General features: G+C 35.7%; 1 protein-coding gene across 1 annotated transcript in view; it reads right to left on the reverse strand.

The window, feature by feature from the left end:
• The window catches only part of LOC128213471 (inactive tyrosine-protein kinase transmembrane receptor ROR1-like), a 155780-nt gene extending 144699 nt beyond the window's left edge, over positions 1-11081 (reverse strand). The window contains exon 1 of the mRNA XM_052919197.1: positions 11061-11081. The gene's annotated coding sequence lies outside the window, so the exon portion shown is untranslated. The remainder of the gene's footprint in view (positions 1-11060) is intronic.
• Positions 11082-13171: the final 2090 nt, after the last annotated feature.

Below are 13171 nucleotides of genomic sequence, written 5' to 3' on the forward strand. Positions count from 1 at the left end.
CAATGGAAGCCAGAGTACTTGTCTTTGTTCCAACAAAGGCAATGGAAGCGTTAGTTCTTGTTTTTGTTCCAACAAAGGCAATGGAAGCCGGAGTACTTGTCTTTGTTCTAACAAAGGCAATGGAAGGCAGAGTACTTGTCTTTGTTCCAACAAAGGCAATGGAAGTGTTAGTACTTGTTTTTGTTCCAACAAAGGCAATGGAAGCCAGAGTACTTATCTTTGTTCCAACAAAGGCAATGGAAGGCAGAGTACTTGTCTTTGTTCAAACAAAGGCAATGGAAACCAGATTACTTGTCTTTGCTCAGGCAAAGGCAATGAAAGCCAAAATATTTCTCCTTACCTCCAAAAAGGTAATGGAAGACAGAGTATGTATCATTCCTCGAACAAATGCAATGGAAGCCAGAGTACTTGTCTCTGCTCTTACAAAGGCAATGGAAGCTAGATTTCATTTGTTTGCTCCATCAAAGGCAATTGAAGCCAGAGTATTTTTCTTTAGTCCCACAAGTGAATGAAAGCCAGAGTATACATATTTGCTTCAACAAAGGCAATGAAAGGCAAATTATAGGTATTTGCTCACATAAAGTCAATGGAAAAAGTGTACTTGTAGTTGCTTTTACACAAACAATAAAATACAGAGCATCAGAGCATCAGAGTGTCTATGTTATAACAAAAAATAATGAAGGACAAATTACTTGTCTATATTCCCACAAAGGCAGTGGAAAGCAGGGACTTGTTTTCTTTGCAATCAGAAATCCAGAGCAGTACTTAGCAATCCTGTCAACAAACTTTGTGCTCTTTATCATTAAAATGTATTGAAAAAGATAATTGCAAAGTACCAAAATTGCTTCCCATGGTTGGAAATCCATTAGTCTCAGGAGGTTTTTGACAATTTGTATTCAATGGCACCATTCCAGATACTCTGCTCAGACTGCCTTATTTTATCCCATAATCTTGTTAGATCTCTAAATGCTACAGTAAATGGATCAATTTGACACTGCATCTGCAAAAGCCACCCTCATTAATCATATCAGTGCAAAAAACAGTGACAATTCAATCTAGCAAACTCAATTGCAGGGATCAAATGCTTCTCCAAACTTGATCAAATTGAAAAACTCTGAAACACACGCAGACTTTTGCATACACCATCCCAGTGCAGGAGCCAAAGCAGACAATCCCTATATTTAGTGCAATATCATGTTCTGTGAAAGTGACTTAGCAAACAGGAACAGAGTAAATAACATCATTGTTACATTGTCAGTGAGGAATTGGCCAAACCCTGCTCCCATTCAAACAGGGCTTATGATTAATATCCGAATCCAATATTTGATTGTTTTGGAATCAAAGGTCAACTGCAGAAAAAGTGCTATCATTTTCCACTTGTTTGTAGAGACAGACCAAAACAATTTTTAATCAAATTTCTCTCTTCCAGAAATTGCTGATTCTGACAATGCAATTTATTGTTATAAAGGGACAGACAGTGTAATCAAATCACATACAGCAATTTTCTGTGTTAAGACCCTGGCAAATGTACACATATGATATTTTTATTTCATGATAGGGTAAATAACGGACCATAACTCTGGTAAAAGGCTAACCAGTGCATGTATACCGGGTGATAAATTGCAACATAAATGCTTCGTTGGAAGGTAATATTTTGCTTCGAATGAAGACTTTAAACAAAGATAATTTTACTATTTCTTCACCATTTTAAATGAATCAAATAAACACCTTGAAGCAAATTGTTGCCTTATGACATTTTACCTTTAATATAAGTTGGTCTGAAGAATAAAATGAGACTATACAAATACACACATGAACTACCAACTTATTTACGGTACCTTGAATTCAATACCTGAGTTAATAATAATAATAGGAATTACCAAGTCAATATGGCTACAAACAAGGGACATGTATACATCAAATCATACTATCTAAATCAATGAATATGACATCTTGTTTATAACTTCTGAATAAAAAAGCACTTATTAGCATGTGATAACAAAAAACAAAATGTTTTCTGATATTTTTCTGATGGTAATGGGACTTTTGGGAGATTAATTCTGAGTATGTAGACCAATGAGGCTTGCTGTCTTCTTTCAGGGCATTATCAAAGAACATTTATTATCTGCTATGACAATATTTTGCTACAGATAAATAAGGCTTCAAGACAAAAGGAGTATTGACTCTTGACATGCAGCATCAATCATACCATACAATGATTGTGTTTACCATATTCAGGAGACTACAGTATTATATATATGCAGAAATGACCAAAATATGTCAGAATAATATTTAAGAGATCCATCATTAATAGACCAAAACCAAGGGATTCTTATCCTTATAATAACACAAAGAGAAAATAGATTTACATTCAGGAAAACTATCCGTATAAACAGCACAGATAAATATTTCTGAATAATCAATCATTCATCTTTATTTTACATTGCTTTCCTTTTAAAAAAAATGCCTGCAAAAAGCAATACAACGTCCACAAGAAGGGTTTCAGCTAGACCAAACAAGACATGGCAGCCTAGTCTGCTATAGAGTTCTGGGGCTCCTTTGGCAAAGAGTTTATTCTTATAAATCCGTAGGAGCTTTTTCAAGCATATATTTTAGAGTAAACAAGAACCCTGTGGAGTGAACACTAATGCTCGTCTGTTCTTGTTTTGTTTTTTAAGGAAACATTTTCAAGCCAGAACTTTGTGCCATCTGATTCATGTACAAATTGTTTCTTGCAACATGTGTATCAAGTTTTATCTTAAACAGCTATTGAGAGAAAGCCAAGATTCAAGTTTTTGCACAAAGGCGGAGGCTTTAAAAGAAGGGGAGCTAAACAGGAGCATTTTCTGTTAATGAGCCATGTACAAACCTAGCCCTTAAGAGCGAGCTACACCAGTACAAGGATAATATGACTTTTGAAGAAATCCTGCTTGTGTGCAAGTTATTTGAGGAAAAGCTTATTGTAATACGGCGTGTTGGTACTACATTTTGAAGTAATGCACAATTTTCAAACTTAAAAAAGGAAACTCATTTTGTTCTCACTGAATGTTTAAAAGTTCACAATTAGATTAAGACTGCAAGAACTTTTGTATCTTGAAAGTTCACAGGAGAAAGAAATACATTTAAAAAGTAAATGTTTGAAATAAAAATGTAAGCTGAATCCTATGATCCCACAAGTGCTAAAAAATATTCATAGTCTGAAATGTATTTCTGTTTCATGTTTGAAACGTAGACATTTATTGACCTCAAGTGCATCAAATCACATCATATTACATCAAAATTCTCCAAATATTCCAGTATTTTGTTTGTAAATATTGCCAAGTAAACTTGTTGGAACTTTCAGAACATTTGTAAACAAGATATGAGTAACAAATATCTCACCAATCAATACAAACAGAATAATTTCTGGAAACTGTATTATTCATTTGTGGGAACAATCCGGTTGTAGGCAAATTTGGTGCCCAATGCTTAATTGTCAATGGTTGAAAGTGTGTCCAAGGAAACCCAAAAGATAGAATGAATGTTTCAATAAAAAAACACATTTCTCCTTTACATAGTCTTTCTAATCCTGTAGAGAATGTTGAAAGTCTGCAATTTTTGAAGCTCCTCAATGCAGTGGGCTATGAAATATGGTAGGCTATATTTATAGAAATGGTGTTTCCATTGGGAAAAGTTGATGTTTATGCCAAGAGATCCCTTGCCACCAGTGCCTTTGTTACACCACCTCGATTCCACAAAACACCCTACGCTGGGGTTGGGATGAACCATTCTCCCACCTCAGATAAGTAGATCCAATAATTTAACCACGCTAGATATTCTGATCTTGCCCACGGGCGAAGATAAAATGCCCGTATGGAACTCCTTTTACCACATTGTAATTACCTTCCTTGTTGTGTCGTCAGTAGCATCAAGGAAATCGTGTCTTATGGTAATATTTAGAACGCTAATTAATTATTTCTCGCTTCAAAGGTCACCATAAAACAGTTTTCAGGCACCATTCAAGAAATAATGCTTCATTCTCCTTAGAACTATTTAAAAAGACCGATTTGACTATTAACATTAACTGGATCACTGCGCGCATATCCATGACAACCACGTGCTATCGCATATCCATACGCAATTATTTTCACTAAGCAAAATAAGAGTTCCAGCAAAAAATACATTTTTACTTAATTTTGTTTAACTGAGGTGGGAGAAAAAGCATCTACCATAGCCGCATACTATAAGATAGGTTCATCCCGACTCTCGCGCAGGGTGTTTTGCGGAAACTCGGTAAACCTCGTTTCCGCAAAACACCCTACGCTTGGGTCGGAATGAACCTATCTTACACTCTCGGCCATGGAAGATACTTATAATCTTACACGAGGGGCCATGGGAGATACTTATATTATCACTTTCATCCAGATGGGTGTCCAGTCCATTTCATCATCAGCCTAAGAGGTAAAAATAGGCCAGCATAGCTGAACCCCATTGGCTAGAACTCACTTAGCTTGAATTCCTTGTTGGCACAAACTGGATGTAAAAGACTGATTTCTTTATACTGAAGGTAACCTCCCATTTGCCTCAATTTTTTTGAGGCTCTGTATTTTCGCCAGTCCCTGGGAGTTAAGGCAAAGAGAAACAGAGAAAATGTGGTCTACAATGTTACCAAGGAAAATCCACTTAATGCATGCATCCTGGCTAAGAATTTGGACCTGGGATGCCTTTATAAGAATTGAGTGCTATTTAAAGTGTGATATACAAAAAATACACACTTCTGATACAATTAGCCTCTAAATGAATGGCACATTAAAGAGTGATTCCAAATTCCAGTAGCAACAAAGGCCATTTCAATGCTCGATTTGCAAAGTACAATGACCCCAGTGTTCTTAACAAATTCCATGACATAAATGCTGCAAAAACATGAGGAAAAACATGTTACCAAGGAAATATTTCAACTTCACTGGGTTTAATTGGCATTTTATTTCCATGTTTCTATCTAAGAATCAACATTTTGCAATATAGTTTCATTACCTTGTGTATATCTTTCAAGATTATTAATCTTGAGATATGTTTCCAGAATTAACAGTATAACTTACTGCTTAAATTGATAAGCATACTCTTCATTTATGAGGTATTGTTTTTAATATGATGAGCGCTTTTTTAATACTGCTACTTTATAATGCCGAAAACATATTCCTTCTATATAGTACATGACTGTATATTATTTTGTTATGTCCTTCTAAACCATCAAGTCGGCAATGCAAAATGTCTCCGTGTACTAGCCAGGGCACATGCCCGAACTGCTGTTTAACCTGCTCAATAAAACCAACTAATGACTTAATGGAAATTTGGTGGTTGTGAGCTGAAACTATCTGGCAATCCTATTGGAGGAGGTATAATTATTACTAGAACAATTATAATTTACACCATCAGTTTTTAGTGCATTTACAGTAATTATAATGCAAGACATTGTTTCGTATTGTCAAAAAGCACATTCTGAACAGTTTAAAATACCAAACAATACATGAAGGAACTTTACGCAATTTCGTAAACTTTTCTTGTTATTTAAGTGTGCATCTCTAAGTTTGTTGACCAAAGCAATTTCATAAATTGTATTGATTCTTGCTTATTATAGTTGCAAGATATTTACCAAGATATGAGCAATTTCCAAGCATGTAATAAAACTGCAAGAAATGAATGGAGAAAAACCAAATAGAAAATAATGAAAAATGTCTAATTTCCAGATTTTGTCAGTGACAAATGGTAGTTCAATTTCAAGGAACCCATTCCAAATTGTGAACTATGAAGTCCATTTGGAGTAATATTGAATAATATGCCAGAAACCTCTATAACTTTTCAGGATGAATTCACAGAAATCGGAGAACTTCCAGGCAGAAAGTTGCGAAGAGGTGCCAATGTAAGCCTTGAGAGACAACTGTTGCCTTTATCTAATGGGCAATTCTGATATTTAAGAAAAATAGTTTATATAGCTATTCCAGACTATGTACGCACCTAATAGCTAAGATAGTTTTGTCATTTTTTGTTGTTGTTTGCAGTTAGTTTGTTTTTTCCAGTCGGAAATTCTCTGAAACATATTTTTAAAAATCATCAAATAAATTCTTAACCTGATGAAAACAATTCAAAAAAAAAGAATTTCATATTAAAGGATCTATCACAGTTTTTATATGTTCGTGCTGTTATGGAACCCGCGAGAGCACATGAGCAAGTTCCACGAGCAGCGGGCTAGGAAAGGTTATTAATTGATGTTTGCATAAAGAAATAGCGGATATAAGTAAGGCTGTATCCCATTGGTTAAATGACGTCAAGCTTATCCATTCAGAGTGCAATAATTAAATAAACAATTATGCTATAAAAACTTGCGTGTTATCTGGGAGTAGGATTTCAGCTAGTTATTGGTCCAAGGTGTTATATACTATGCGTGTAAAGTTTTGTCTATACCAAAAACTAGGGGAATGTCAATATAACATGCAAAACATTGAAGCAAAAATATTCCCACTTCAAGAATGGTATATGAAAACTGTGCATAATTGATGACACAGAACATATCCAAAAATGCCAGGAACAAAACCTGAACTCAATTCTAGTGAAAGGTTTATGAATCCCCTCCAAGAACACTACAATAAACCTTCACTTTATTGCTAATTTTAATTAAATGTTTATGCATTTATGAGATTGACAGCTCTTGAGACTGCATGATAAAATAGTTTTTAGATGCAGTCATTCAATTATGCACACACTTAACAAATAAATTGCCTGTCTGCATATCAGCTTCAGAAAAAATCAGAATTTGGCATTTTTATACTACAATAACTTTTGTTTCTGGTTTTCTTTTTTTGTCAGGCTTAAGTTAAGTATAAATATAAATAAGTTTTTCTTTCGACAAGTCTGAGCACCATAGAGTTAGTGTAACTATTTAAATATTTTAACCAGAATGGTTACTTCTACACATAATGATAAATCTGAGACAACAAAGGGACATAACACCCACTGTTCTTAAGCCAAAATGTAACTTTAAGCCATGCACATTGTAAACCTTTACATGAGTGCCAAGTTCCATGTGAACATCTTTAATTGTTTTGAGGTGATGGTCAATATGAGAACGCAACCTAGGGGGCAAAAAATCGAGAATATTCTATCTGCAGCCAATTCTATAAGACTCTGATTATATGTCCACAGGTTATCTTTAAGCTCCATGGAGTTGACTTATTAAAACTAATTTGACTGGTTAGTAGTTATCATTCGATAAATATTGCCCAATCAATAAACATTTTGGGGAAGTTTGCAGCAAACTGAAAACCTACCGTACCCAGTTTTATGTAATTGGCTGCAGAACTTTTCTCCTAACATAAAGAACAACTCTAATATAAATGTATCATGTTATATGAGAATATTGTGAAACATTATTCTGTCTATATCCAAGGATGATGCTTTTGCACAAGGATTTTAACACTGATAGCAACTATGACAATGCCTGGGTTTTTCTTCTTAAATAAACAAAACAACAACAATCAAACAAAAACACAACAACATCAAAACACCAATCAAAAAACATGAATCAAACAACAACAAAAACAACAACAACAGCAACAACAACAATCACACAACAACAATCAAACAACAACAACTACAACAGCAATCAAATCAAACAACAACAGCAACAACAACTAGAGCTGTCACAGGAGTGACGAATACCCCCAAATGCTGCCTGGACACAGGAATGGCAAACCATTCCTTTGAAAAGAGGCCATAACTCCAAGGTTACTGCACACTGCATCTTCTTTTAACATGCATGTATTGTTTTATTTAAATCTGTTGAGTAATTTAAAAGTTACACTGCTGACAAGAAAAACTAGCTGATGCTCTAGCTGATCTCTTCTGGAATAAGACATCTAGAGCATTCACGAGCTTTTCTTCCAACACGATCATCATCAAATTTTACAAGTACATATTTGGGCTTGAATGCATCCTTATCCACCTGGGAATAAATCCCGGGACTGTTCCTGTAGCCGAATTAACAAGTCCATCTGACAGGTCAATATTTGTAGTAAGCACTACTGTGGCAAATATGCCATACTTAAGTTCTGCTGGTATTACACTGGCATCTGGTTCAAATGAAGCATGCTGGATTTATTTTGTTTGTTCATCTTTCCAAGTGTCAATTACTTTTAAGGTAAATATTTGCTCATTTAGTTTTTGAAGGATCTATCGAACTTGACCTGTATCTTCTGATGTTACACCTGTGCACCAAAAAATTTTCAAATCTGTCAAGCCTTTCATGAGTTATCATCCGGAAACCATTTTTCTATCTTTAATAACAGTGACCTTGACCCCACCAGCCCCAATATCGAACTTGATCTGTATCTTCTGATGTTACACATGTGTACCAAAAATTGTTCAAATCCGTTTAGCCTTTCATGAGTTATCGTCCGGAAACCGTTTTTCTTTTTTAGTAACAGTGACCTTGACCTTGGCCCCACCAGCCCCAATATCGAACTTGACCTGTATCTTCTGATGTTACACCTGAGTACCAAAAAGTGTTCAAATCCGTTTAGCCTTTGATGAGTTATCGTCCGGAAACCGTTTTTCTATTTTTAGTAACCTTGACCTTGGCCCCACCAGCCAACCCCAACAGACCGACAACCGACCGACAAGCTCACTCCTATATACCCCTACAAACTTCGTTTGTGGGGGTATAAAAACATAAGAGCAATACAACAACAATCAAACAACAAGAGACAAACTCAAAGGCAAACCATTTTTTAGGAGTTTCAGATTAGGGTTTTTTTCACCTTTCAACTTCCCTTATGCATAGACAATAAGGCGTGCACCAGGTAAACATTCTGCAAACATGGCAGAAACAGTTGATGAAATTTTCAATTTCAATTATCTACAAATAGACTGATGATGGCAAAATGTGGTCATTATCGGCCTTCCGTGTTTACTGGAATTTCGTAAATATTTGAAAAAAACATTACGAAAACGATTAAAATGCTTTCAACAAAAACTGCCATAAAACGATATGTGAAATAAACTGTCTGCAATAAACATTTTCTGATAATTCTGAATTCAATTTCCATGATACCGCACGTTAAGATAAGAGCAACACTTGCACAGGCATAAAAACTAGAAAAAACTTGCACACATTATATTAATCATACTGCGCCAAAGTTCTGTCAACCTTATGTAAAACTCATAAACCCTGCATTTTTTAAAAAGAACTAAAAAAGTACAACAGCATCAAAAACTTGGCTACACAAAAGAATTTCAGATCTGATGAACGAGAAATGCTGATTTTTCTGATGCATAAATCTGCCAAGGTTTTACTCAGCATAATAAAATTTTCAATACTCCATTTGCACACAAGTGTTTGTTAGTTAATATGATGAACATGTAGTGTTTGTGGGTAATTTAGTCATATGGCTTCAAGAGCTGGTGCATTCATACTGGCACTAAATCTTCAAAAACATTTAAAACATCTAAGCTGTTGTCTTCAGAATGATAACTAATCTAGAATTTCCTATATTGTCAGAAACCATTATTATAATATATAAGAACCATAAAACATCTCAGAGCTGAGTAGTCAGTGCTACAAGAGCGCTGGGGAGCGAACACCAATGCTCGTCTGGATTACTATACAAACAAGGGGCATAACTCAATAATTAAAGTGAAAGTTACAGGCCTTGCCTTCCTTGTGCATAATTGTCTCTGGTAATAATTTATGCATACCATTAACATTTTTTTAGTTTTGGCCAATGTTAAAGCTTTGCACAATGCCAACAACAACGTTAAGGCTATAAGCCTGTAACAATACCTCAACTTTTTTCTTTGAAGATTCTACCTAATACCATTGATTTAATTAAGTTTGATTGTAATGCATGCTCCAGTCTATTGCCTGGGTAAAACCAGAATGGTGTCCATCTCTTGCCTACACAGTTGGTGAGGGGACTGGAACACTGAACAATGGCATCCTCTTGCAAACTGACATGCAGGTCAAGGAATTTGGTAGAGCTTGTCTATTCTTGGATATTTACATTCCTACATTCCCACAGGTATAACTGTACACATGAACCCTCTTGCCTAGATTTGGCAGTTTGAGAAATAAAAAGTTTGCCTTTTTTAAGCAAACATTAAGAAGTTCACCAATGGCATTACAGCCTATTCCAAGAATGTCTCTATTTCAGGATAATTGTCCAAACTATTTACTCTTACCTCCCAGATAATGGTCCAAACTATTTACTCTTACCTCCCAGATAATGGTCCAAACTATTTACTGTTACCTCCCGGATAATGATCCAAACTATTTACTGTTACCTCCCAGATAATGGTCCAAACTATTTACTCTTATCTCCCAGATAATGATCCAAACTATTTACTCTTACCTCCCAGATAATGGTCCAAACTATTTACTCTTACCTCCCAGATAATGGTCCAAACTATTTACTGTTACCTCCCGGATAATGATCCAAACTATTTACTCTTACCTCCCGGATATTAATCCAAACTATTAACTCTTACTTCATGGATAATGATCCAAACTATTTACTCTGACCTCCTGGATAATGATCCAAACACTTTAGTCTTTACGCCAGGATATTGTCCAATCTCTTTTATCTTACCTCCAGGATAATGATCCAAACTCTTGACTCTTACCTTCATGATAATGATCCAAACTCTTGACTCTTATCTCCAGGATAATGATCCAATCTCTTGACTCTTACTACAGGACAATGATCCAAACTCTTGACTCTTATCTCCAAGATAATGATCCAAGCTCTTGACTCTAATCTCCTGGATAATGATCCAAACTCTTGACTCTTGTCTCCAGGATAATGATCCAAGGTCTTGACTTTAATCTCCTGGATAATAATCCAAACTCTTGACTCTTATCTCCAGGATAATGATCCAAACTCTTGACTCTTATCTCCAGGATAATGATCCAAGCTCTTTACTCTTATCTCCAGGATAATGATCCAAGCCCTTGACTCTTACCTCCAAGATAATGATCCAAGCTCTTGACACTTATCTCCAAGATAATGAAGTAAGCTCTTGACTCTTACCTCCAAGATAATGATCCAAGCGCTTGACTCTAACCTCCAAGATAATGATCCAAGCTCTTGACACTTATCTCCAAGATAATGATCCAAGCTCTTGACTCTAACCTCCAGGATAATGATCCAAGCTCTTGACTCTAACCTCCAAGATAATGATCCAAACTCATAGTTTAGAGATGAACAGTGGTCAAGTCACATCACCTAAAATTTAACAAAACAATATAGGAATATTTGGAGGGATATTTCACAGACAGAAAAGTATTACCACCACATCTTTGAACAAGATTTATATGCCATGATGAGGGTATAGACTGTGGAAAGTTGGAAAGCCTCTTCCATCTTTTCTGTTGCCAGATCCTATAAATCTTGTTTAACAAATAAATCACAGAGAAAGGTAACTATGAAGATACAAGCAGGTGATATGCCATATTTCAAATGTTCCACTGCTAACTTAAGACCTAATGACAGGGGAATTACATAACCCCGCTCATCTGGATTCTAGTTTCATGCAGAATCCTGTCAAGAAGCATTATGGGATACATCCAACATGGCCACCACCCACTGCTAATTTCTAGAGCCAAATAGACACCCATGATTTGAGGATCAGCTCGGTTAATCATTCTTTAATAACAGGGATGTGCCTGTTGCATAAGCACACATAAATCACAGTGAAATAAGTGGAACAATATATTTCTTTCATGTCAACAACTTGCTACACAGCTAATACATTAAAAACATTTTTAATCAAAATCTCTTACTTAAATAGACACAATTAGCAGAGGCAGATCCTGGATTTCTCTGATATATTTACATAAGAATGTTAACTTGGTACTAGGTACTTCTAGGTACCCCCCACCCCCACCCCCCTTAAATCTGCAAGTGATTAGTGATAAGCACTTAAAGAACTTTTCATTTTACAATTATCAGATTATACCCAGACATCTTAAATTTTAACCAGATTGTGACAGAGAAACACTTTGCATTAGCACGTGTAGGTAAACCATATTATAATTTAGAAAGAGAGTCATGGAACATTATGATGCTACTTATACAATGGTAAATATTCAATTTTCGGGTTTTGATGGTACTAACATTTTCCCTCCAAAATAGCCAACCAGCAGCAATACAGACTGGTAACATTAAATCTAATAAAGATGTCTCCAATTTAACAAAGTGTTAAGTCATGTCAGCTCGATTTGTGAGGTCAGTGAAAATACAAAGGTGAGATGACCACCAGGTATTTCCCCATGCAGACTGACCACAGCCAGTGGTCTCAGCCACTAATGAAGTGACCAGTGGAAGGCACCTGATGGTACTGGACAGTGGAGAGGGGAACCATGGACAGTCCGGTCACACTGAGGGCCTCAGTTTTGACATTTTAAATGCAATGAAAGCATCCCAAAACACATTTGTGGTTAAATAATGGGTAGGTATTAAATTTTATAAATAAATGCATGAATTGAAAATTAAATGACAGTTTTAACCCATGGTCTTTGAACACTATTTACATAGGAGCGCATACATGTACGATGAGACAGTTTCAACTTTCAACTGATGGAAAGGAACTCGAATATTATAAATTTGACTGAAAAATGCCAAATGTATAAAGTTTGTATGTATTTATAGTCATATTATAAAGTTTAATATAAATGGAGAAATATTTGGCATAAAGACAGGAAGGTGCCCATACTGGTCTCCAAGCGGGCAGAAGGGTGCTACCAAAAAAGAACAGGGTGCAGCACCCTTCCATAATTCAAGCTAAAACCTCTAAAGTATCATTCAATGGTAAAGTTATTAATATTGGATTCAATATCTGGCACAAGGTGTACATATAATTTCCTTTAAAAAAGACTTATGTGACTACTTTGGAAATGAGCCTAACATTTCTAATATGATTGTCTCAGGTTTTACCTTTTTTGCCGGCAATAGCCTTGCTGTCTCTGGCAGATGCATTCACAGAGGAGAATAAATTGTCGCTGAACAACACAAATGCTGTCAAAAATAACAACTAACCGCTTTGATGCATGCAAACGTGCAATAACTTGCCTTAATACAGTCAAAAAGTCTGGCAAATGGATGAACTTCATCTGTTGCAGCGCCCAAGGTAACAACTAATT

This window comes from Mya arenaria, chromosome 13 (genome assembly GCF_026914265.1).
Source record: "Mya arenaria isolate MELC-2E11 chromosome 13, ASM2691426v1".
NCBI lineage: Eukaryota > Metazoa > Mollusca > Bivalvia > Myida > Myidae > Mya > Mya arenaria.